This window comes from Mustela erminea, chromosome X (assembly GCF_009829155.1).
Source record: "Mustela erminea isolate mMusErm1 chromosome X, mMusErm1.Pri, whole genome shotgun sequence".
Lineage (NCBI taxonomy): Eukaryota > Metazoa > Chordata > Mammalia > Carnivora > Mustelidae > Mustela > Mustela erminea.
The window spans coordinates 19,144,125-19,160,828 of record NC_045635.1 but is presented as its reverse complement, the minus strand read 5'-3'; the positions used below and the strand labels follow the sequence as shown (position 1 = coordinate 19,160,828).

At 41.3% G+C, this 16,704-nt stretch overlaps 1 non-coding gene across 1 annotated transcript; it reads right to left on the bottom strand.

The window, feature by feature from the left end:
* Positions 1-13,106: 13,106 nt before the first annotated feature.
* On the bottom strand, positions 13,107-13,209 carry LOC116583754. The gene has a single exon (XR_004282868.1). It is a non-coding gene; the product is annotated as a U6 spliceosomal RNA (small nuclear RNA).
* Between the last annotated feature and the right edge of the window lie 3,495 nt (positions 13,210-16,704).

The window sequence follows — 16,704 nt, the reverse complement described above, 5'->3', positions numbered from 1 at the left end:
TGTCCCTCTGCAGAGCAAACTTCTAAAAGTTCTGATTTTGTGCCCTGCTGCTCTGTCATTTGCAAGGAGCCGACTGATGGAGGATTCCTCCCTCTGTGATCTATCTTCCCAAATATTGCCTCTGATTCACTACTCTGAATGTCCTATCTTCTAGAAAGTGGTCACTTTTCTGTTCCTAGAATTGCTGCTATTCTTCTTTTTGATCTCCTGTTGAGTTTGTATGTGTTCAGAATGGTTTGATAACTATCTAGCTGAATTCCTGGGACCAGAAGAAATTTAGGTCTCCTACTCCTCTGCCATCTTGCCCCATTTACTCATTTTTTATTTTATTATTTTTTATTTATTTGACAGAGAGAAATCACAAGTAGGCAGAGAGAGGAGGAGGCAGGATCCCCGCCAAGCAGAGAGCCCGATGCAGGGCTCGATCCCAGGACCCTGGGATCATGACCTGAGCTGAAGGCAGAGGCTTTAACCCACTAAACCACCCAGGCACCACCCCCCCATTTACTCATTTTTTAAAAGTATTATTTATTTGAGAGGGTGAATGAGAGAGAGAGAATGAATGGGGGGGCAGAGGGAGAGAGAGAAGCAGACTTCCTGCTGAGTGGGGAGCCCTTCTCAGGACTCCATCCTAGGACCCTGGGATCATGACCTGAGCTGAAGGTAGACAACCAACCTAGCGCCCCCCTGCCAGGCGCCCCTGCTTTTCCTTTTATAACAATAAGGCCACTGTCTTTTGTGGGGTCCACATTTGTTTTCTAGAAACATAGGTTTTTCTGCATATTCTGGCAGTTCAGGTTACATCTAATGCTGCCATTTTATTGTGCCATCTGGTAAGGACAGTTCCAGCCTCAGCCTCTAGACTTTACTTGTATGAGTTAGACTCTAGTTCCTGTGATCTTCAACCTACAGGAGACACAGTCATTCTGAAACCTTTTATCATTTGCTTGAGGTAGCAGCATTTGTCTCTCTCTTATTCTAGAAGTAATCCACGAAGTCATGAGGACGCTCAAATAGCTTGTGAAATACCAGTAACACCTTGCAACCCTTGTGACTGCACCTTCTTGGAATCAGATCTTGCAGTTCCAAAAGATTCTGATGACAGCAGCCCCACGCGACCTTTTGAGTGCAGCTTCGTGCTATACCCTTGGGCAGAACCACCCAGCTCAGCAGTTCCTGAATTTGTGACCCACACAAACAGTGAGTTTGATAAATGTTCATGACTGTTTAATTTTGCAGTTTTTTGAAATATAAATTACATACATCCAATGATTTTTTTATTGTTATACAATTGGTTCTGCTATCTTATTCCAGAATGTTTCTATTACCTTAAAATGATACCCCATACCTTTTAGCAACTCTTAGTTCACTCTACTTTGTGTCACCTGACAACCATGAATCTACTATCTGACTCTAATGGTTTACCTGTTGTGGACATTTGCTATAAATGGGATCATACAATATGTAGTCTTTTGGGAATGACTTCTTTCACATATATATTGTAACAGTTTCAAGGTTCCTCCATGTTGCAGCGTGAGTCAATCATTCATTTCTCTTTTTAAAAGATTTTGTTTTTAGAGCAGTTCTAGGTTTATAACAAAATTGAGAGGACAGTACAAAGATTGCCCATATACTGCCCACCCCCACATGTGCATAGCCTCCCCATTATCAAAATGACTCATCAGAAGGGTACATTTTTTACTGAGTCTGAACCTTTACTGAGTATGATCACCCTAAGTTCTTAGTTCACCTTAGGATTTATGCTCGGTGTAGTACATTCCATGGGTTTGGACAGATGAATAATGACATATATCCATCATTATAATATCATACAGACTATTTTTGCTGCTCTAAAAATCCTCTGTGCTCTGCATTCACTCTTTTTGTGGGTGAGAATGTTCCATTGTAAGCTCATTTTGTTTGACTGTTCTTCAGCTGATGGACATTTGCATTGTTTCCACTTTTTGGCTATTGTGAATGATGCTGCCTTGATCATTTGGGGATAAGTTTTTATGTGAACATATATTTTAGTTGTCTTGGGTATATATATACTGGAATTGCTATACCGTATAGTAATTCTGTTTGACTTTTTAAGGTCCCTTTCAAGTGTTTTCCACAGCAGTAACACCATTGCAAGCTAGTAATGTTCAAGCATTGATTTCTCCAGATGGTTGCAAATACTTGTTATTGTCCATGTGTTCGATAGCTACTCTGGTGTGTGTGAAGTGGTAATTGTTGTGGTTTTGATTTGCATTTGCCTAATGACTAACAAGGTCAACTGTCTTTTCATGTGCATTTTGTCCATTTGTATATTGTCTTCAGAGAAGTCCATTCATATATTTGCCCATTGGTTAACTGGGTTGTCTTTTGTTTGTAGAGTTTTAAGAGTTCTTTGTATGCTCTTGGTATTACAACCTTATCAGATATAATTTGCAAATATCTTTTCTCACTTTGTGGATCATCTTGTCACTTTTTGATACTGTTCTTTGACATAAAATTTCAAAAATTTTGATAATTTACTGTTTAGTTACTTTTAATTTGGCTGCTAGTGCTATCAGCGTTATACTAAAGAAACTGATATGAAACACATGGTTGAAATATGGCAAAAAAGGAGAGAAAAGCAGGGGCCTAGGAGGGTACTGGGAAGTCACACTGGGGTAAATTGAGGGAAGGCCATCTCCCTTTATCCCATCCTTGTAGGAGTTTTCAGGGTGCATGGAGACCCCTCACATATGTGACTGCCTTCATCTATCTCTGGACCAAAATTCTCCTGATTGTTCTCAGAGAAAATTTCCATATAGGAACATCCCCATTGTAATGTCATCTATGCACTTTCAAGCCTCAGTGTTTAGCCTTTTAGGGTCTCTAAGGAAGCCTGTTTTGTAAATTTAAAGGCCCCTTAAAAAGTGTTTGTTCGTTGTTGAATTCACTGCAGCTTCATGGGTCTAGTCAGTTTGGCTGGCCAGTGTAGGTAGTACTTTGTTTTAGTGAACACCAGTTTCTCACCTTTATGTTCCTTCTGCAGTTTGAATAGCACCATATCAGTCCTCCAGGCTCTATGGGCTCCTCACGAGGCCAGGAAGCCTGAGCCCAAGTTTGGGTGCATGGCAGTGAAGGTGCCTTGAAGTGACCTATCTTCATGTGGGTCCCTGGCCCAAGCTCTTCAGCTTTCAGAAATTTTGACAAATTGATCCCACAGAAGTTTTGACTCCTTCCACTTGGAGGCTACGACCATGATATCCTATTGGGAAAATATAGCTGATACCCTGCAGGCTGAAATGGCATGCTCTCATTTGAGCATCATAGCTGTGAAGTGGGACCTCATCATTTCCTGTTTCACAGATGAGGTGACCTTTTCTAGAGTTATCTATTCATATTTGCACAGCCCTTTCCAAGAATGTCTCTTTTTGGAGATACTTTTTTGATATTGTTGTCCTACAGTTGTTGGAGGGAAAGCATAAACTTTTCCAAAAAATAGGCTTTCTTCTGGAATAGGTCTTCATCAACAGTCTGTTGAATATCCTTTGACAGGTATAAAGAGAAAATAACCTTTTTCTCTTTCTACTTATGCGTGAAAACTTCCTTGGGGATCTGTTTATCCCTAGTCTGGGTGGAAATTTCCAGAAGGTCCCACAGCCAGCTATTAACTCTTAAATAACCAACCATCTTGTGATCACTCCCAAGCAGCTAGAAGTGTACTGTAACATGAAACACTATGCTCCTGAATACTGGGAGTTTCTCTCTGAAACAACTAGCTCCTTCGTGGGCTTTGTCATCTTGTTAGTGATGTGTGTATATGCATTCATAGGATGGATTTAGTATTTCTTTTTGCCTTTCCTCTCTTCACTCCTCCCTCCACTCCTTGATCACCACTCTAGATGTGATCTCCAGGGGGAGAGGTGTGTGGAGAAGAGCACACCCTGTCATGGTCTGTAAAGTTGTAATGTGGTTTTGGGGCTGTGAACAGTGAAATCCTGAGCTGACATTTTCCTGGGCACATTTGGAGCTGCTGCTGCTTCTTTTTCTTTTTCTTTTTCTTTTTCTTTTTCTTATTTTTCTTTTCTTTTTCTTTCTTTCTTTCTTTCTTTCTTTCTTTCTTTCTTTCTTTCTTTCTTTCTTTCTTTCTTTCTTTTTATTTTTTTTTACACATTCAGAGCTTCTTAAAGGGACCTCAAACTGCTGGCTCCTGTCTCATCAGGTGCCTTTGCTTTAACTGGCCCCTAGATTCACCTTAGCCCCTAGTCTCTTGTGGCCCACATTTGTGTTGGGGTTGTTACTTCTCTAGGTGCTCTACCTTGGTTCCTTCCTTTTAAGACAGCCGGTTATACGTGCTTGTACAGGGTTCTCATGTCAGCCATGGAAACCACCATCCTTCTGTGCATGCGGTCATAGTGTAGTTCTCCTTCAGTCCAGCCCTCTTACTGCAGCTTCCAGCTGGACATTTCCAGCCCTCGACTCCTGACTTCTTTGCATGAATCAGGCATTAGTTCTGGTGTCCGGGTAACTAAGGAAGACACGAGTCGAGCTTTCTCAAGCTAGTTTATATTTGATTAAGGTAAGAGGAAATAATCTTCGTCCTGTCCTCATGAAGGTGGAGAAAATGCCCACTATTATCATTTTCTCAGGGTGCCACATACTGACTTTTGGAAAACACAGACCTTTCCTCTGTAGGGCAGCTCTACTCGTATCTTCTCATCCTTTGTCAGAGACTATTGCCTGTGTCCCTTTATCTGAAGGTACCATGGGTGCAGCTTCTCTCTGGACATTAAACTTCCCTAAACACTCCGGCTTTTGTAGGCCTCCTTTGGGTTGGGGTTTTCTTTCTCTTCAAGTGTCCCTCTCGGGTGCTTTACTTTTAAGACAATCTTAGTCCCTTCACTTGTGCAGAGTGCATGCGTGGACCACAGAAAACACAGCTGTTAGAAGTGCTGTTTGCTCCAAGCCAGTCCTCTCTTTTATCTTCACAGCCAGTTGGTTCCTGTCTCAGGTTCTCAACTTCATTTCTGTGAGTGACATACTAGTCCCACTGTCCCCCTAACTCCAGGGACATACATCAAGTTTTCTGAAACTGTTTGTTATTTGTTTGAGGGGGGGGTGGGGGATAATCTTTGTTCCCCCTTAATGAGGGTTGAGAAAATACCTACTGTTGTTCTTTTTTAGGGTCTACATGTGAACTCTGGAAAATATATTTCTTTCTTTCCACAGCTGGGGGACATGCAGTTCTCTCCCATGTCAGCCTCCTTCTTTCTTTATTGCCAGGGACAATTCTAGCTCCTCCTACTCCTACATGAATCCAGGAAACACAAGTGGAGCTTTCTGAAAGGTTGCACTTGAGTCAACTGTTCCAGCTCTCATCTTCTTGAGGCCGTTTTTTTTAATCATATTCGGGTCTTTTGAGATGTGGGGATTTCTGTCTGTGTAAAAGTATCTCCTGTCTCTTTTTCTGCAGAAAGTGTCTGAAAGCATCTGGGAGAACTTGTTGTGAAAAGAGAAAAAGTTAAAAGTGATTTTGTCTCGAGAGGCCTGTGAGCCCAGCCCATTCACCATCTGCTCTGTGTACTAATATGTAACCGGTATTACAATGTGTTCTGTGTTGAATTGTGAATATTCACATGGTGTCAGGGAAATTCCCCGATGTTCAACACTTTAATGGTATTATGATATCTTGTTGATTGGGAAGTTGAAGGTGTTATTCTCTATGGCCTTGGGTCCCCCGCTCCCCCCCGCCCCATCCCATTTCGGAGACTTACAGTCTGCAGCAAAATTCACGGCTTACCTGCCAGTTATGATGCTTGAAGCAGGTAGGTGGTTTTACACACTGTATCCCATGTAGCCAAAGGACAGCTAATGGCTTTCCCGAACTAAGTGTTCTGTGTTCCTGAGAGAGCAGTTGTTGCTGCTACAGCAGGGCTGCAGCAGTTCATCAGTGCGTCTTACTATAAAAGAGGAAAAATTACATCAGGCTTTGTCCCACCTGGTTTTGGCAGACTGACTCCATGGGATTTTAAACTCCTTTTTCCAGGAGGCTGGTAGGGTCACAGTGCCCTTTCAGAAAACTAGTCAGGAACCTGCAGGTTGGCTAATCAAGTATGGAACAGGACGTAGGGACAGTAGTGTACCTCACCAATAAAGTATTTGGTGACGAGGGGCAGTACATTATATAGAATGTACTGAGGTCCGCAAGTACAGTGAACAGGAAGAAAGGATATGACAGTTGCATTTGGGAAAATGCCCAATGGAAGGATATGCGCTCAGCTCCTTTGCCCTGCCAGCTGTGCTGGAGGGCAAGGAATGAAGATCACCTGGTTATCTATGACCAGCCCCATGTTTCAAGCCTGTCTGGTCACATCTGTATTGCTAATGACGAGAGGAGGATCAAGAGACTGAGACCCCCTTGCTGAAATCTGTGCTCTTCAGACTGTTTTTCTAGTACATCCAGCATCACCGTTCTACCCAGCCCTTTCTCTTTTCAATCAGTTTGGCCTCTAAATGTAGCATTTCCCCAGCAGGTATCTCCCGGATGTTTGATTATGAGGTTGGGGAAAGTGTGAGGAGGCCTAGATTCAGGACGATGAAGATAATGCCTGTCACATCAATAACTCCCCAAATCTTTCTTTTTTTTCTTCCACTTCCACTTAGTAGGTTAATGCTAGCAGACCTAATTTTGGTCAGGTTTTATGTAGTTAACATAGTACCTCACCTTATAATATAGAGTTCTAGGCATTTATTGTTCAGGTTTGGGAGCCTTGGTCAATGTTTATTATCACAGGATGAGTTACTTTCAATATCCAGTTCAAGACAGACTTTCAGAGATGTGTCTGACCCGTAGCTCTTTCTTTCATTGTACCCTTAATTGTAGGTATCATGGGTATATTTCCTTACCTACTTTACATATTTCAAAAGTGGAGGCAAGGCAGTGTTCGTTCACCCCATAATTCTGTGAGATGTCAGTGTGTACACAGACCCTGCCACATACTGAGTTTCTTCTGCTCTCCCTGGACTAGAAGTATTCTGGTTGTTGTCAGAATTTTATATTGGGTTATCTCCTTTCCATTAATGTTCAAGTTAGGTATTTAGACTAGTGAATATTCTCTGAGAGCATCTTTTATATTTTTAAGGCCCCCTGAAATCTTATGAAAAGATTGATATTTGTTGGCTTTTGAATTCACTGTAGCTTCCAGCATCTAGTCAATCCACATGTGGTCTTAGAATTTTGTGAAAACCATTTCCCCCTATTTGTACTTGTACCGCCTTCTGGGTCATGACAAGCTAGTTGTCCAGTGGCCAGGTAGGAAGTGTGATCCCAAATTCTCAATGAAATGGTGGTGGCATGTCCGATACCTCTTGATTGGGCTCTGGTGTCAGCTCCCGCGTGGAGTGGGCATTCAAGATGTCAGTTACTTTTGCTAAATTCAACTTGATGAAACTTTTAACCTCTTAGTTCCAGAAGCTTCTAAGGCTGCAGTGGATTCTTGGAAAAATACAGTTGATTCTGCAGGCTAAAATGGGACAAGTTGATAGTGAAAAGGATGGGAGGAGAAGCTGGATGTATTCCATGGTGATTTGAGGGCAGATCTAATCTAGGAAATGACATGTACAGAAGATGAGTATGTGGAAATAGATTCCACTAGGATTTTCCCAGCCCAGCCATTGTTAGAAAAGTGTCCTTGTGATTGGAATCCAGCTGTCAGTGTGAGAACCACTGAATTTTTTGGTAGCTATTACTCAACATAATGAATGAGTATCCAAGAGGCATAGGGAATAAGAGACAACAAGCAAAAAGGGGAAGGCAGGAGAAAAGTGGGTTGAACTGGGAGAAATCCAGGAAGACACAGTGGGTGTACTATGGATGTAACACAGTGTCCCACACTCCGTCCGTTTCTGGGTCACCAGGCTGCATGCATAGCCGGTGACATAGGTGGCTGCATTCAGCTCTTCTCTGGGTTAGAAGCCCTCTGTTTATTCTTGAAGGATCATCTCCAGTGTGAAATTCTCCTCCCAGTGTCAAGCCAGGGAATTTGTTGTACTAATGGATTTTCTCAGGAGGCCTTTTTATTTTTCATATTTTCCATGTCTAATTAAAAGATACTAGAATGGTAGGTTTGTTCATAGATGAGAAGTCACCATATAATGTAACCTCCTGCCTTGGGCTTTCCAATAGTCCAGAATGGAGTCCCTTCCCACAGTCATCACTATGATGGCCCGCCTGTCCAGTTGATTGGGAGTGTATTCTGATGGGAATTTGTTTGCTGTGACTGTAATTGTATTATTGCTGAGGTTACCTTAATGGGCATAAAGGGAAAGTAACTTCTCTTTACATGTGAAAGCTGGCTTGGGGATCTGTTCTTACGTATGAGAAGAAATCTCAGGAAGTTCCAGCAGTTATTTGCTTACTTTTAAATAACCTATCTTATGGTCATTTCCAAGTGGTTAGAAACCCAATCTAGAAAAATAATCATAACCCCCAACTCCTGAATATTGAAAAACTTCTTACTCCCAGTTGAAACCTACTGTTTATTGATTCTGTGCCAGTGGAAGAGATATTTAATCTCTCTGACTCTCAGTTTTCTCTAACATAGATGAGAGGTATTTCATGACCCTCACTATGTGTGAAACTGAAATGGGGTGATAAATATAAAGCCTTAGTACAACTCCTGATACTAAATATCACAGGTACAGGGAGAGGGAGAAGCAGGCTCCCCACTGGCAGAGAGCTTAATTTGGGGCTTGCTCCCAGGATCCCAGGATTATGACCTGGGCTAAAGGCAGACGCTTAATGACTGAACCACCCAGGTGCCCCCAGGCACCCTATTTAAAACCCTTAAAAAAAGACTTGGTATGGGGCGCCTGGGTGGCTCAGTTGGTTAAGCATCTGCTTCAGCTTGGGTCATGTCCCAGGGTCCTGGGATTGAGGCCCACATCTGTTCTCTCCTCAGTGGGGAGCCTGCTTCTCCCTCTCCCTCTGCCTGCTCACTCTTTCTCTGTCAAATAAATAAAATCTTTAAAAAAAGTTGGTATTTGCGGGCTGTTAATTTCACCATGGCTTCAGCTACCTAGTCAAACCAGACCCACCATTGTAAGGAGGCCTTTATTCTGTCATATACCAGTTTTCCACATTTGTATTCTGTTTTCCTAATGTTAAAGAGACATGTTGGGGTTCCAAGTGTTGTGTTTTTTTTTGTCATTTCAAAAAACCCCAGGAAAGCACTAGAAAAAATATATTTGTAGAGAGCTAAGTCACAATGTGTCATTATCTCTCACATTGTGACAAATATTATAGCGTGGATGGCTTTATGGCTCCCCTGTAGTCCTCACTGTAACTTCTGGCATGTCATGTAAGTTTGGAGCATTATTGAATTGGAATTTGATCAGTTTTCTTCATTCTAGTTTCTACTGATCTGATATAAATGGGGTCTAAAAGAAAGCAACTTTATTCTTTACTTTTTTCCTATAGATACTATCTTGGGCACCTCTTCTTCCCAGGTCTGGGAGGAAAAACCAGATAGTCATAGCTTTTCTGATAACTCTTGCATACCCAGATTGATTGATTGATTGATTGATGAGAGAGCATGCTCGTGTGGGGGGGGGCAATGAGAAGGAGAGAGAGAATCTTCTTTTAAAATTATTTTTATTTTTAACTTTATTTTATTTTTATTTATTTTATTATTTTTTAAAGATTTTATTTATTTGACAGAGGGAGATCACAAGTAGGCAGAGAGGCAGGCAGAGAGAAAGGGGGAAACAGGCTCCCTGCTGAGCAGAGAGCCTGATGCGGGGCTCGATCCCAGGACCCTGGGATCATGACCTGAGCTGAAGGCAGAGGCTTAACCACTGAGCCACCCAGGTGCCCCTATTTTTTATTTATTATTACGTTCAGTCAGCCAGCATAAAGACTCTTAAGCAGGCTCCACACCCAGTGTGGAGCCCAATGCAGGGCTTGATCTCATGACTCTGAGATCATGACCTGAGCTGAAATCAAGAGTTGGATGCTTAATCAACTGAGCCACCCAGGCACCTCTATTTCACTTTGTTTTTTATTAAAAACTTTTTTAAAGTTTTTATTTTATTTTCAGTTAGTTAACATATAACATTACATTAGTTTCAGGAATACAATATAGTAATTTAACACTTCTGTTCATCACCCTGTGCTCATCGCAGCATGTGTACTCCTTAATCCTTATCATCTATTCCACACACTCGCCCTCCACCCACCTTTCCTCTGATAACCATCAGTTTATTCTCTGTAATTAAGAATCTTGTTTCTTGATTTGTCTGTCTCTTAGTTTTCCCCCTCTGCTTGTTTGTTTTATTTCTTAAATTCCATCTGTACCCCAATGTTTATAGCAGCAATGGCCACGGTTGCCAAACTATGGAAAGAACCAAGATGCCCTTCAATGGACGAATGGATAAGGAAGATGTGGTCCATATACACTATGGAGTATTATGCCTCCATCAGAAAGGATGAATACCCAACTTTTGTAGCAACATGGACAGGACTGGCAGAGATTATGCTGAGTGAAATAAGTCAAGCAGAGAGAGTCAGTTATCATATGGTCTCACTTATTTGTGGAGCATAACAAATAGCATGGAGGACAAGGGGAGATGGAAAGGAGAAGGGAGTTGGGGTAAATTGCAAGGGGAGTTGAATCATGAGAGACTATGGACTCTGAAAAACAATCTGAGAGGTTTGAAGTGGCGGGGGGTGGGAGGTTGGGGTACCAGGTGGTGGGTATTATAGAGGGCACGAATTGCATGGAGCACTGGGTGTGGTGAAAAAAATAATGAATACTGTTTTTCTGAAAATAAATAAATCAATTTAATTAAAAAAATTCCACTTTTGAGTGAAATCACATGGTACTTGTCTTTCTCTGAATGACTTATTTTGCCTAGCATAATATTCTCCAGCTCCATCCACGTCGTAGCAAATGGAAAGATTTCATTTCTTTTTATGACTGAGTAATATTCCATCGTATCTGTCTACCGAATCTTCTTTATCCATTTATCAGTCAATGGACACTTGGGGTGTTTCCATAATTTAACTATTATAGGTCATGCTGCTATAAACATTGGGGTATGTGTATCCCTTTGAATTAGTATTTTTGTATCCTTTGGGTAAATACCCAGTAGTGCAGTTGCTGGGCTATAGGATGATTCTATTTTTAATTTCTTGAGGAAACTCCATACAGTTTTCCAGAGTGACTTCACAGTTTGTTCTGCACTCATCACAGTGTAAGAGGGTTCCCCTTTCTCCACATCCTCACCAACACCTGTTGTTTCTTGTGTTGTTTTGTTTATTTATTTTTTTGTGTTTATAGTAATTCATGTTTAAAATATTGTCAGGGAAGTAGTTACAAATCTACCATATCACCTTCTCTTAATTTTTTAAAAAGATTTTATTTTTATTTATTTGACAGAGAGATCACAAGTAGGCAGAGAGGCAGGCAGAGAGAGAGGGGGAAGCAGGCTCCCCGCTGAGCAGAGAGCCCAATGCGGGCTCAATCCCAGGATCCCGAGATCACGACCTGAGCTGGAGGCAGAGGATCAACACACTGAGCCACCCAGGAACCCCTCTTTTTTTAAAAGATTATGTTCAGTTAGCCACTATACAGTACATAATTAGTCCTTGATGCAGTGTTCAGTGATTCATTAGTTAACTATAATACTCAGTGCTCATCATAGCATATGCCGTCCTCAATACCCATCACCCTGTTACCTCCTCTCCCCATCCTCCTCCCTTCTGAAACCCCCAGATTATTTCTCAGGGTCCATAGTCTCTCATGGTTAATCTCCCTCTGATTTCTCCCCCTTTGGATTTCCTGCCCTTCCCCTATGGTCCTCTGTGCTATTCCTTATGTTCCACATATGAGTGAAACCATATGATAATAGTCTTTCTGTGTTTGACTTACTTCATTCAACATAATCACCTCCAGTTCCATCCATCTCAATGCGAATGGTGGGTATTCATTGCTTCTGATGGCTAAACAATATTGCATTGTGTATTCATACCACATCTTTATCCATTCATCTGTTGAAGGGCATCTTGGCTCTTCCCACAGTTTGGCTATTGTGGACATTGCTGCTATGAACACTGGGGTGCATGTGCCCCTTGTTTTCACTACATCTGTATCTTTGGGGTAAATACCCACTTTGCAATTGCTGGGTGGTAGGGTACTATTGTTAACATCTTGAGGAACCTCCATACTGTTTTCCAGAGTGGCTGCACCAACTTGCATTCCCATTAGCAGTGTAAAAGGGTTCCCCTTTTTCCACATCTTCTCCAACATTTGTTGTTTCCTATCCATGGCAACTTGTATGTTGGCAAAGTGCTGCAAAAAATTGGTGACAAGATGTAATCATCAGAAAATAAGAGTTTTTATAAATGGCTAACATTGGAGTCTTACTGTGGGTTAGGCACAGTGCTAATGACATTCAAGTGTAGTTTCTCATTCAGTCCCTACATCCACCTTTTGAAATCACTATCATTGTTACCCACATTTTGCTGATGAAGCAAGTGACTTCCCAAAACCCATCTGTGACTGTCTATAGGTGGCGAAAGTCCAGACTGGTCTGGAGTGCTGCCCTTTTACACATTTCATACAGCTGTTATGATAAAGAGTTAAGGACTGATTATATATGTATATATATTTATGTACACATATATATGTAAAATATATATAATTTCAAATAAGTTGCTACAGCCAATTTAACACAGGTTAAGGGCTGATTATATATTTATGTATATATTTATGTATATGTAATATATAATATATATATATAATATATATAATATATATATATATAAAATATATCTTGGAATATAGCCAGGTCTGTATCTTGGGATACAGCCAGGTCTGTATCCTGAATTTGCTACAGCCGATTTCTGCTGCTTCATTATTGGCACATAGAAATGCAACAGATTTCTGTACATTTACTTTGTATCCTGTGATTTTACTGAATTCATTTATCAGTTCTTTTTTTTCACAAGCCAAATATTTTTATTGTTCTACAGACACTTCTGAAAAGAGATCTAATTGAGAAAATATACAAAGCATTTAAGAGTTTATCACCAGAGAGTACCTAAGTCTGTCTAGAGGTGTCAAAGCCTCAAAAATACGGAATTTTTCATGAATTTGCATGTCATTCTTGTCCAAGGGCCATGCTAATATTCTCTGTATTGTTCCAATTTTAGTATATGTGCTGCTGAAGCACTCATTTATCAGTTCTGACAGTATTCAGGGGGAGTGGGAGAGGGAGAAACAGGCTTCCTGCTGAGCAGGAAGCTGGATGCAGGACTCGATCCCAGGACTCCAGGATCATGACCTGAGCCGAAGGCAGATGCTTGATGACTGAACCCCCCAGGTGCCCCAAGAGCAGCGGTTTTTACACCCTCACATCTCTATCAAATAATTGGTAAAATGAGAATCCCATGAAGTGGTTATGGCCCAGTTAGTCTCTGTGTTTACATGGAAGCACTATATCAAGGAAAGAAGTTAACTGGGCATTAATTGTGTCTCAAAGCCCAGGAAAATGTACCCAGTCACTCTCCAGGTATGGTTGTCTTAGATGCAGGGGCTGGGACATCAGGTCAGGCTTCTTGGTGTCTTTGGTACACCAAGTTTCTTGTGGATGCCTAGGCCTGGTTTGTGGATTTATCAATTAAATTAAAATCCAGTGAGGGATGTGGGCCAGTGTAGCTGCAAAACACCAACGAAAACTATTTACAGTTGTGCCTGGAATGGGAATTCTGCTCAGTTAGTGGAGTTTAGGATATGAGACTTGTCTTGGAGAATAAGCACCCAAAGGAATCTTGCTACATTTTTACTGACTTAGGTGCAGCTGGTAATGTTCTGGTAGTGTGGGCTGGTGGCTGGCAGCTGAAAGGCTATATGATCAATTTTTAGCCTTTGTTGGAAAGAACATTATCAGCAGAACACTAAAAATGCATACCATCTATTCATGTGTTATATGACCATAGATGAGAACCCTTTGAGGGACATTCTGTAGAACCAAGAAGCTCATCAACTGTGTCATGCCCAGATTAGGACCAGTGCTAAACAGAGACTCTTGTGCAACAAGGCATGTTAATTTATAATTTGGGACCTGACTCAAAACAAGACCCATGGAGATTCCATTGCCTGAGGCCATGGAATTTTGGAAATGTGCAGAGTGCCAGCTGCAGTCAAGTAAAGTGAATCCCTCTGTCCTATAGCCAGAAACACTAGAGCTAGAGCTGGTATTCTGTTTTTGTTTCAAGTGTACCATTGGTCATGGACTATAGTAGATACCTTTTCTGACTATGGTATTGCCGTATCCATTTTGGAGGAGTCAGGGGAATTTTTGCAACAGAATTGGACTTTGCTTTATATTTGCGTTGATTGACTGCTTCCAGTCAGGCCGCATTGCCTGGTATGTAGAAAGACGTGCCCAGCATTTTGAGCTCCCTGGATGTTTTCTGGGCTATTCATGCTCTGTAGAATAGCCAGGTAGCATGTACTGCTCACTGGAGAATGGCTTGGATTCTCATAGAAGAAACTGAAAAAGAGAAAGGGGTGACTGCTGCTCAGTTCTCAGTAGAACACATGTCACTTTCTGTTCTAAATGTAGCAGTTCCCTAGAAGGGAGATTCTCATTTACATAGAGTGTTTAATTATGTCTTTGGGAATGGGAGGAGGAGACCCAGAGTCATGACAGTTGAATATATACCTACCACAACAACCCTCACCAGAAATTCTATATTCCTCCTAACTGAACTTAGGAGGGGCCATAAGATAATGTCAGCAGAACAAGTTTTGGTTCTTTTTTCAACATAGCCCAGCACCTCCCTTTAGAATATGGTTGTACTAGGTATTTGTTGAGTCTCTGCCATATCTCTTACAAGAGAAGAGTGGCTGCTTTCAACGTCTTGTTCAGTACATACTTTTAGGGTCAAGTCTGTCTCACAGAAGCTTCACTCACTGCATCCTTAATTGTAGGCACTGTGGGTGCATTTTCTTTTGTACTGTGCTTATTTTAAGTGAAGTGATCATGCCTAGGTACTGCTGTATTCTCAGAGTAACCCTGAAAGGGGAGGTTTATCTGCTTAGGACATGAAATAATGCTTTCATAAGGTGTGAAACCTCCTCTTCCTCTTGCTGGAGAGCATATATTTTGGGATCAGTGTTTTAGGTTCTGCTTATTGTCCTGGTGGCTTTGGGAAAGACCTAAGTTGCTTCACCTTTATCTGAGATATATGTCAATACCTTCCCTATGGATTGAAGCTGAAACAAATGATGAATATAAAATCTTAATACAAGTTCCGAGACTTAAAATTCACATCTAATTAACCATAGAAGTAAAATGTTAGATTCAGTAAAAAATGTAAGAGTTCAAGGTAAAAGATGTGTGGTAAGGCTTATCCAGCTGGAATTCACAAATATGTCTCCCACACCCGTGTGTTTTGGAGCCATTTGTACTCTGAAAGTAGCCTCTGGTTGAATATGGACAAGTTTTGATGGTCTGTCACTTGTCCATGTGGTCAAGGTTGGGTGAATGAGAGAAGGGAATGAGGATGAGAGAATGAGTCAAGAATGAGAGGAGGGAAGATGCTAAACATTGTTATTTATATTTGGGGGAAAGAGCTTGAGTGACAATTCCAATGTATATGTATTTTCTCTCTAGTGTTCCTCATTGACCAGGCATATGTTATGATTGTCTTAAAAATTCAAGGTTGTGCGAGTTGGTTTATGGCTTGTGGAACACGCCTTATCAATATGAAGAGACACTCAGGGGATGTGATTTTTTTTTAAGATTTTATTTGACAGACAGAGATGACAAGTAGGTAGAGAGGCAGGCAGAGAGAGTGACCGGGAAGCAGACTCCCCGCTGTGCAGAGAGCCAGCCGAGGTGCTCGGTCCCAGGTCCCCAAGATCATGACCTGAGCCATAGGCAGAGGCTCCACCCACTGAGCCACCCAGGCGCCCCATATGTGATTCTTCAAAGCCCTGAAATTCATCCTTCTCCAAATGTCTTTCTCCATTACCCGTTCCATGATGGGCAGTTCTGTCATAGACCCATTTATTCTTTGGATGTGTTTCACCTTCTAATGCTCCATCCTGGTCTCACTCATAGAAATTGATCAGTCAGTATTTGATCTTATATTAAGAATGTCATTTCCAGAATACTTTTGAGTACTTATTATGTACTCAGTACCAGACACTATTATTTGGGAGGAAGCACTAAGCACAGGGATGTGTTTCTGCTTTTAAAGAGCAATTTTAAGGGCACTATCCGTAATTTACTAATAAATATTGTATACTTATAAAACTCTAAGATGCTTTTTCTGAAAGAAAAATTCAGACTGTTATGAGGGTCTATAGCAAGGACACAGGGTATACTCTATAGTGGGGTCAGAGTGGATGATTGAGTCATCAGGGAATACTTTCCTAAGAGTGTAATTTTGAGGCACTGATGATGTGGTTGTCATTAGCTGAAGAAATCCCCTGAGTATAAGACAAAGTTAAGGATCATGAATGAACATCCTAGTGGTCCACAAAACAACATTATGGAAGACCTTGATACTGGAAGGGTAATGTAAACCCCAGGACCCAGAGAGACCCAGGAAATGTGTAATATGAATTGCCCTCCTTAATTTAGAGATCTGGAAATTCAGTTTAGGGAAGGGTACTGTGCTAGAAAATATCAGAGCCAGATCCTTTGTTCCTACCA